This window comes from Olea europaea, unplaced genomic scaffold (genome assembly GCF_002742605.1).
Source record: "Olea europaea var. sylvestris unplaced genomic scaffold, O_europaea_v1 scaffold1024, whole genome shotgun sequence".
Lineage (NCBI taxonomy): Eukaryota > Viridiplantae > Streptophyta > Magnoliopsida > Lamiales > Oleaceae > Olea > Olea europaea.
In genome coordinates this window covers 183,036-189,810 of record NW_019227569.1, presented here as the reverse complement: position 1 = coordinate 189,810, position 6,775 = coordinate 183,036, and the positions used below count along the sequence as shown (strand labels likewise).

The 6,775-nt window shown below is 30.5% G+C and overlaps 1 long non-coding RNA gene across 1 annotated transcript; it reads left to right on the top strand.

Moving 5' to 3' along the window:
* The first annotated feature begins 3,790 nt into the window (after positions 1 to 3,790).
* LOC111372766 lies at positions 3,791 to 5,802 on the top strand. The gene is made up of 4 exons (XR_002698824.1): positions 3,791 to 3,956; positions 4,073 to 4,133; positions 4,515 to 4,572; positions 5,455 to 5,802. It is a non-coding gene; the product is annotated as an uncharacterized LOC111372766 (long non-coding RNA).
* Positions 5,803 to 6,775: the final 973 nt, after the last annotated feature.

The following is a 6,775-nucleotide window of genomic DNA, read 5'->3' as shown; positions in this document are numbered from 1 at the left end:
CTTTTTCTGCCACCCCATTTTCAGGTAATTATTTCTTCCACTAATGCTTTGGCTTTATTTATTTATTATTATTATTGTGATTGGTGGTTGAGTTATTTTGCGAATATGAAGTTGATTTAATGGTTTTCTCCATTGCCAATAAATTTGTATTTATTTACTCAATTAAATTCACATAAACCATTTTTTGAATTTGGTGAAGTGGAAAGTTATTGTGAATGATTAATTAGTGTGTTGCTCAAAATGGTTTACAAAGGTTTTGGTTGGTGCAAGGAACTTGTGTTCCTGTTTTTGAAACAAGATTTTAGGGAATATTACCGTTTGGGTTTAGAGTTTGGTTAAGTAGTTTACGTTGTTTAATTGTTGGCACAAATGGAAACGATCAATTGGAGCAAGTATTTGTGACATTTTCTCTTTTGAAATCGACTAATACAATTTTGTTGCCCGAATTGTGTCCTATTGGTTCCCAATCAAATAGAAAGAATCACCTCTGTTACAAATATATGTAGGCTAATATAGGGTAGTTTATCAATGAACCTCCTATTATCCTGATCAACGATGTAATAATATGTTATTTGGAACCAACCACTTGAGAGTACATGATACCAAAATTGGATGTCATTATAGTAAAAAAACCTTCAATTTTACTAGGCACTTTGCACTGTAATCTATCTACGTAACTTAAGATTTGAACGAGGCTGTGATGTATTTTTGTTTTTGGTTTATCTATTATGTTTCAGTTCCTGGTGAGCCTTATACCTCTCCAGCTCCAGTTCTAACTCCCTCCATTGATAACTTTGTTGGTATGTAACTTTTACACATGGACATTCCTTTAGATTCATAGCAATTGCTTTGCCTAGTGGATACGATTTGTTTGGAGGAATAAATTCTCCGTGAATGTCATGCTAACTCTTTTTTTAAGCTGTATATATCGAAGTAAGAAATGATTTAAAATGACATGTTGTAATATTTATTTCTTGTCTTTTCAGTAAATCACAAGCCTCGCTTACATTATTGGTGGATCATTCGAAGTTTGGTTGTTGGTCTGACTCTGAAATGATTTAAAATTACTGTATTTTTCTATTTTTATCTATGGCGATTTTATTACTTTATTATTTTGATTCAGTACCGTCCATCAAGTGCCTACAATTCCCCATTCTTCACTACAAATTCTGGTGCTCCTGTTTGTAGCTTATTGAATTTAAGGAGCTCAATCAGTGAATGCCTAGTCTTTGTAATGATATTTAATAGTTGCAAAGTACTTGAGAAGTTGAGGCCATCTTGATTGAAACCAATTCAATATTTACGAATGGATGCATCCATTATTTTTTGATAAGAAAACTGAAAATTTAGTTTTTCTTTTATGTTAATAAGAAAATATTGTCTGTTTGAATTTATTGGCAGACATTGCACAAGATTTTGCAGCCATTAAATTGAATTGTGAAATTCTGATTATTGGCATTATGATTGAATATGACAGGTTCTTGAAAATTGGAGCAAATTGTAAATTTATAACTTTCTACATTGGATAAGTATAAATTAATTTTTGTATTGTAATTTTGAAGTTGTTAATAGATATAATACAACAATTTCAATCATGAAACAAATTACAAGTTATATGATCAAATTTATTGCATTTACTGCCACCAATTAGGTAATTAGCATTGCATGCTTGCTCATTAAGATATATTATAGTTTTGAATATCGATGTTATCCTTATATATTTAACTTTATGTCCAATAAATCCTCACCTTTTAATAATTTACATTAATAGTACTAATTCATGTATTAAGTTGTTATTTTTACATTAATAACACTATTCAGGTATTGTTATTTTGATTATCGTATAGTATTTGTCCTTAAATCATTAATATACTATCATTATTTAACATTTGATACTTATTTTGATTTGTTTTTTTGTTTTTAATTTTGAAACTTTTTCTATTAAATGGTTTATATGAATGATAAAGGTTTTAAATCCGTAATTTCAATCTTTAAATCTTTTAGTAATCAAATACATAATTACAGAAAATTTCTTTGTCTATAATGTAAATATTTTAAATAATTCATGCAATGGGTTCAATTTTAACTTGTGACATTCACCCTTAGATAATCATTAATGTACAATTATTACTTATCATTTGACATTCACTGATTTGATTCCTGTTTTTAAGTTTGAAACTTTTTTTTTCTAATAAATGTGAAAAATAGTATGACACGTGTACAAGTTTTGAACTAGTATATATAGGGGATGTTTGATAGACATTTTTATGTAAAAATGCATTTTAGAATAGTAAATTGATGTGAAATGTGTGGTTGAAAAATAAGGAATTTTTTTTATTTATGTATAATATTATTTTAATAAAGAATGTGTGGTTGAAAAGAAGAGAGAGAAAAATGCATTTTGAAGAAAATGGCTGCCAAACAGGCCCATAACCATCAAAATCATATTTATGATGCTATTTATTGTTTATTATTTTATTTACAAGTTGATTGGTTTTTATAAAATGAATGGTAAAAGTTGTTCCTCCTATGTGTGTGTGTGTGTATATATATTGAAAACTTGGAAAGTCAAAAATTTTCTTTGAATTGATACTCCCTGATGAGAGTTTTAGAACAAAGCAAGAAAATGGGTGAGAAAAATTATGTGACAATTAATTATTCTTTTCTGACGAACTTGCCAATGGTGTGAATGATTTGAATTATTATATTGGAAATTTAGCTTGAATTTATAGCTTTGGTACTCTACAACCCTTTCTCGTCCTGAATAATACCGCTACAAGTTAAGAAATGAAAACTTGTCGTCGTCGCCGTTGCTTATGATTAGAATCAACAAATATCCTACAGAAGCTTTGACTATGTGGACATGAGCCTCGATAACTAATTCTAAAATGACGATCACTATTTTCTTCAACACGCCAACTGTCAAGAGAAATCTTGTTGGGATACATAGTACAATACAATGATAAAAACAATCCCCTTTTTGAGAGACTAAAGACAACGGATAGGTTCTCCTTTTTCTTATCATTGCTCGACTTAGCACTAACGTCACCAGCATTAAGAATTTCAACAAAAATAGTTTCAAGCTTGTCTTTTCGACTCAAAAAATCAATTATCAAAATCCCTACCAAACAAACACCGAGAAAAAGCTATATTACACCTTCCATATTATAATTTAAATAATCATTTGCTACTAAAGAATTTATTCTATTATTCAAATGCAAATTCAATCACAAAATACTCATTTTTCAGCAAAACTCCGTTTGATGGTTGAGCTTAATAAATTCAAACGGAGTTTTGCTGAAAAATCTCAACAGCCTAAAAAGCTGTACCCGCTGTTTCTGTCATCACTTTTTCATTACTGCCGCAGGTAGCACTTTGATGTGCATACACCACACGATGAGTCCACTTCAAAGAAAAAGCAGGTTCAATTTTTCAATTATTATTTTTTTTTAGATTCTTCATGGTGGTCATATATATTTAGGAATAGCAACGGTGCAAGACGTGAGATTCGTACCTTTTCATCTTCAGCATCATCCTCATATAAAAAAAGAGACATCATGTTACAATCCAATTTTTATAATCAAAAATTCAAATATTGACTAGTCAAGGTCAAAGTCAATCAAGGACTAAAATGAAATTAAATATTTTATTTGGGTTATTTTACAATTGTCAAAATATAAAGGTTGAATTGGATATATTTAAAAGTTTGGAATATATATATATACTTTTGGAAGTTAAAGGATTAAATATGACTAAAAAGTGAAGTTAAGGACGTAGTTTGCAATTATGGGTTAGTGGACCAATTAATTCAAACCTTTGACCCATTTTCTCTCATTTCACCCTATTTCACACACACACAAAGTAACATACGGGAAGCAGAGTCCGAGAAAGAAGGAGAAAAAGAGGAAAAGAAAAAGGGAAAAAGGAAAAGAAAAAGGAAAAGAAGAGGAAAGGAGGTAAGGTTAATATCTTCAAGTTGGGTTGAAATTTTCCATTTGTTTTAGGTGATAAAGTATGAATTATGTTAAAATTTTTAGGGTTTTAACTTGTTGAATAATATGTCGAATTTTAGGGATATTTGCACGAATTGGAGCTCAAGTGTGGGGATTTATTCATTTCAAATTTTCAGCAAGGTATGGAGATGTCAAATTTTTGGAAAAACCCTAGAATCCGATTTTGGGGATTTTAATTAATAAATTGTGAAGTGATTATGTAAATGAAATATTTCACTTGAGAATTGATTTTATGGAACAAAATGTATATTATGTGGGTGGAATTGTGGTTACTAGTTTCAGTAGATTGAAGAGTAAAATTAGTTTTAAATTTGAAATGATGGTTATGTTGATAAATTAGTGATTAACCAAGGAATTATAAGGTGTAATTAGCTCCAATTAATAAAAGAAAATTTGAGAACTTATTTAAGTACCAAGAGCATTTAAATTATGTTCTATTATTAGATTTTAAGGTTTCTCGATTCGATAGTGGATAAATTGGTTATCATTATCGTATTTCAGGAGGTAACGAGGCGATTGGAAACGTCTATCAACCTATCTAGCTTGTAGCTCATACCTTGTGAGTGGATAAAATTTATTTTTCAGAAAAAAGTCTTTATTAAATTTTAAAGTTATTTATTGTATAAAGTTGACTTCATAGCATGATTTTTAGAATAAATTGGATTTTATTAACAATTACTTTTAAAGTTAAATTCAGTTCAATTAAATCATTTGACTAGCATGTTATATGAATATAAATGTTTCAGTATAGCTAAAGTTATTTTAAAACCATCAGAAAGTACCCAGGTGATTTTATCCTAGTATGCACTGATGTGAATGTGTTTCCACAGTGTATGACTAGTTACAGTGATTTTACCCGCTCTGTACTATTGTGAATGTGTTTCCATAATGTATGACCAGATTATCAGAGGTCTTTGGGACCCACTCGCATACACACATAGGCTTTGGGCCGTGTACTAGGGTGATTAGCCTTTGGGGCAGCTCTGCGTACATATGACCAGATTATCGTATTTGAATGGTTTTGCCTTGTACATCGAGATTACTCTGTACATGAGTAAGGCTATTCATTGGGTACTCTTTTTGGTGTGATTTTTCAGTATTTATTCTATTATCAGATTTCAGATAATGGAATTTGGTTAATTCAGTTTTCAGAATAAAGCTTTCAGCTTATAGTATTAAGGTAGCAATATTTCATAATTTTTCATGGATATCAGAGTATTTATAGTCATTATGTTATACAGTTGCATTTCTAGAATTATGTCCAAGAAATTATGATATGATCATGTTTAGTTTTTAAAAGTGTTACTATTTTTCATAAGTTCTTAACGTTAAATAGTGCAAGAATTTTCAGAAAATAGCATAAATGGAAAAGTTTATTTATTTTCAACTATCCACTCACTGAGTTATAAACTCATATCTTTTTACCATGTTTTCCTATTAGGAGAAGGTCGATTTTGAGATATTTGAAAAAGCCTGCTGAAGTAAAAGAGACCGTTTCATAAGTATGTAATGAATAGTTGGAGAACTTATGTTTATTAAGTAATTGTCTAATTTTGGGTGACAAACATATTCGTAGAAGGGTTTGTAAGTGATGTAATACTTGTGTGTTGACAGGATGATGTTGTAGAAGTACTCAGTCGAATTTTGTTATATTTTGTAATAGTTGTGGTGGTATTAGAGGAAGTGGTGGTTTTCAAAACTTTTGGTTTAAATGTCTATTTGAGATTTTGATGATTTTTCAGGTTGATTTTGTCCATGTTACAGGGGAAATTCTGTCAAAATTTTCATAGAAATTAGCATAATCAAAATAGGTCAAGTTTGCCTTGGTGATGGGTCCGACATTTAGCTGACATCTACTACCGGCGCACGACACGTGTCGAGTCAATTAGGTTAAGTCGGGACGAATCGTGTCACATCAGGCACGTGAACTTCAACATTCAAGATTTCATCTTCGTATTTATTAGTTAGTAGTAAAGTCTGCTGGTTAGATCGTTCTTCAATTGTAAAGTGGAAGTGCTTTGGAGACTTCTCAGAACTTTTCAGTTCGTGGAATTTAAAAAATAAAATAATTAATCGTTCCTCAACAATGGAAAATCCATTCGAGCGTATTAGAGAACTAAAGAACAAAAAAGAAAAAAACTTACCGAATTCGTGTCATCATCTTTGCGAAACTGTTAATAAATAATGAACAAATATTAGAATAATTTTATATGATATAGATTCATTTCAACAAAGAAATGTTAAAAAAATAGAAATTAAAAAGTGATAAATCGCATTCATTTACAATTACGCCAATACAAATTGAAGGAGAGTGGGAGAGATTTATGGTTTTAATAGCGATGGACTAATAGGCTTTTAATTGGGGCTAACATATAAATTGTGGTCTGCATTTCAACTTGTAACCGGAGATACAAAAACCAGTAAAATGATCCGTGAACCGGACACGGTTTTGCCGACTTTTCCGTCCAGCTTGCAAAGGAAAAAAATAAAAATAAAGAGAAAAAGAACATACAGAAAAGATACGTCAATAAACGCTTCTCTGACTTGGGCAAGTGATGTGAAAAATCCTCGATCAAATCAAGCCACCGGGAAAATGAGAGGGAAGAAGATGCCGGAAAAGATGAGAGGGAAGCCGCTGCATACGAAAAATAGAAAGAAAAGCGACAGTCGTTTTGCCTTTCGCAATGATTTCTAGTTTATAACATTGTTGGGCCTTTCTATCTTTTATGCAAGTTTATAATCTTCTTTTGGCCCATTTAACT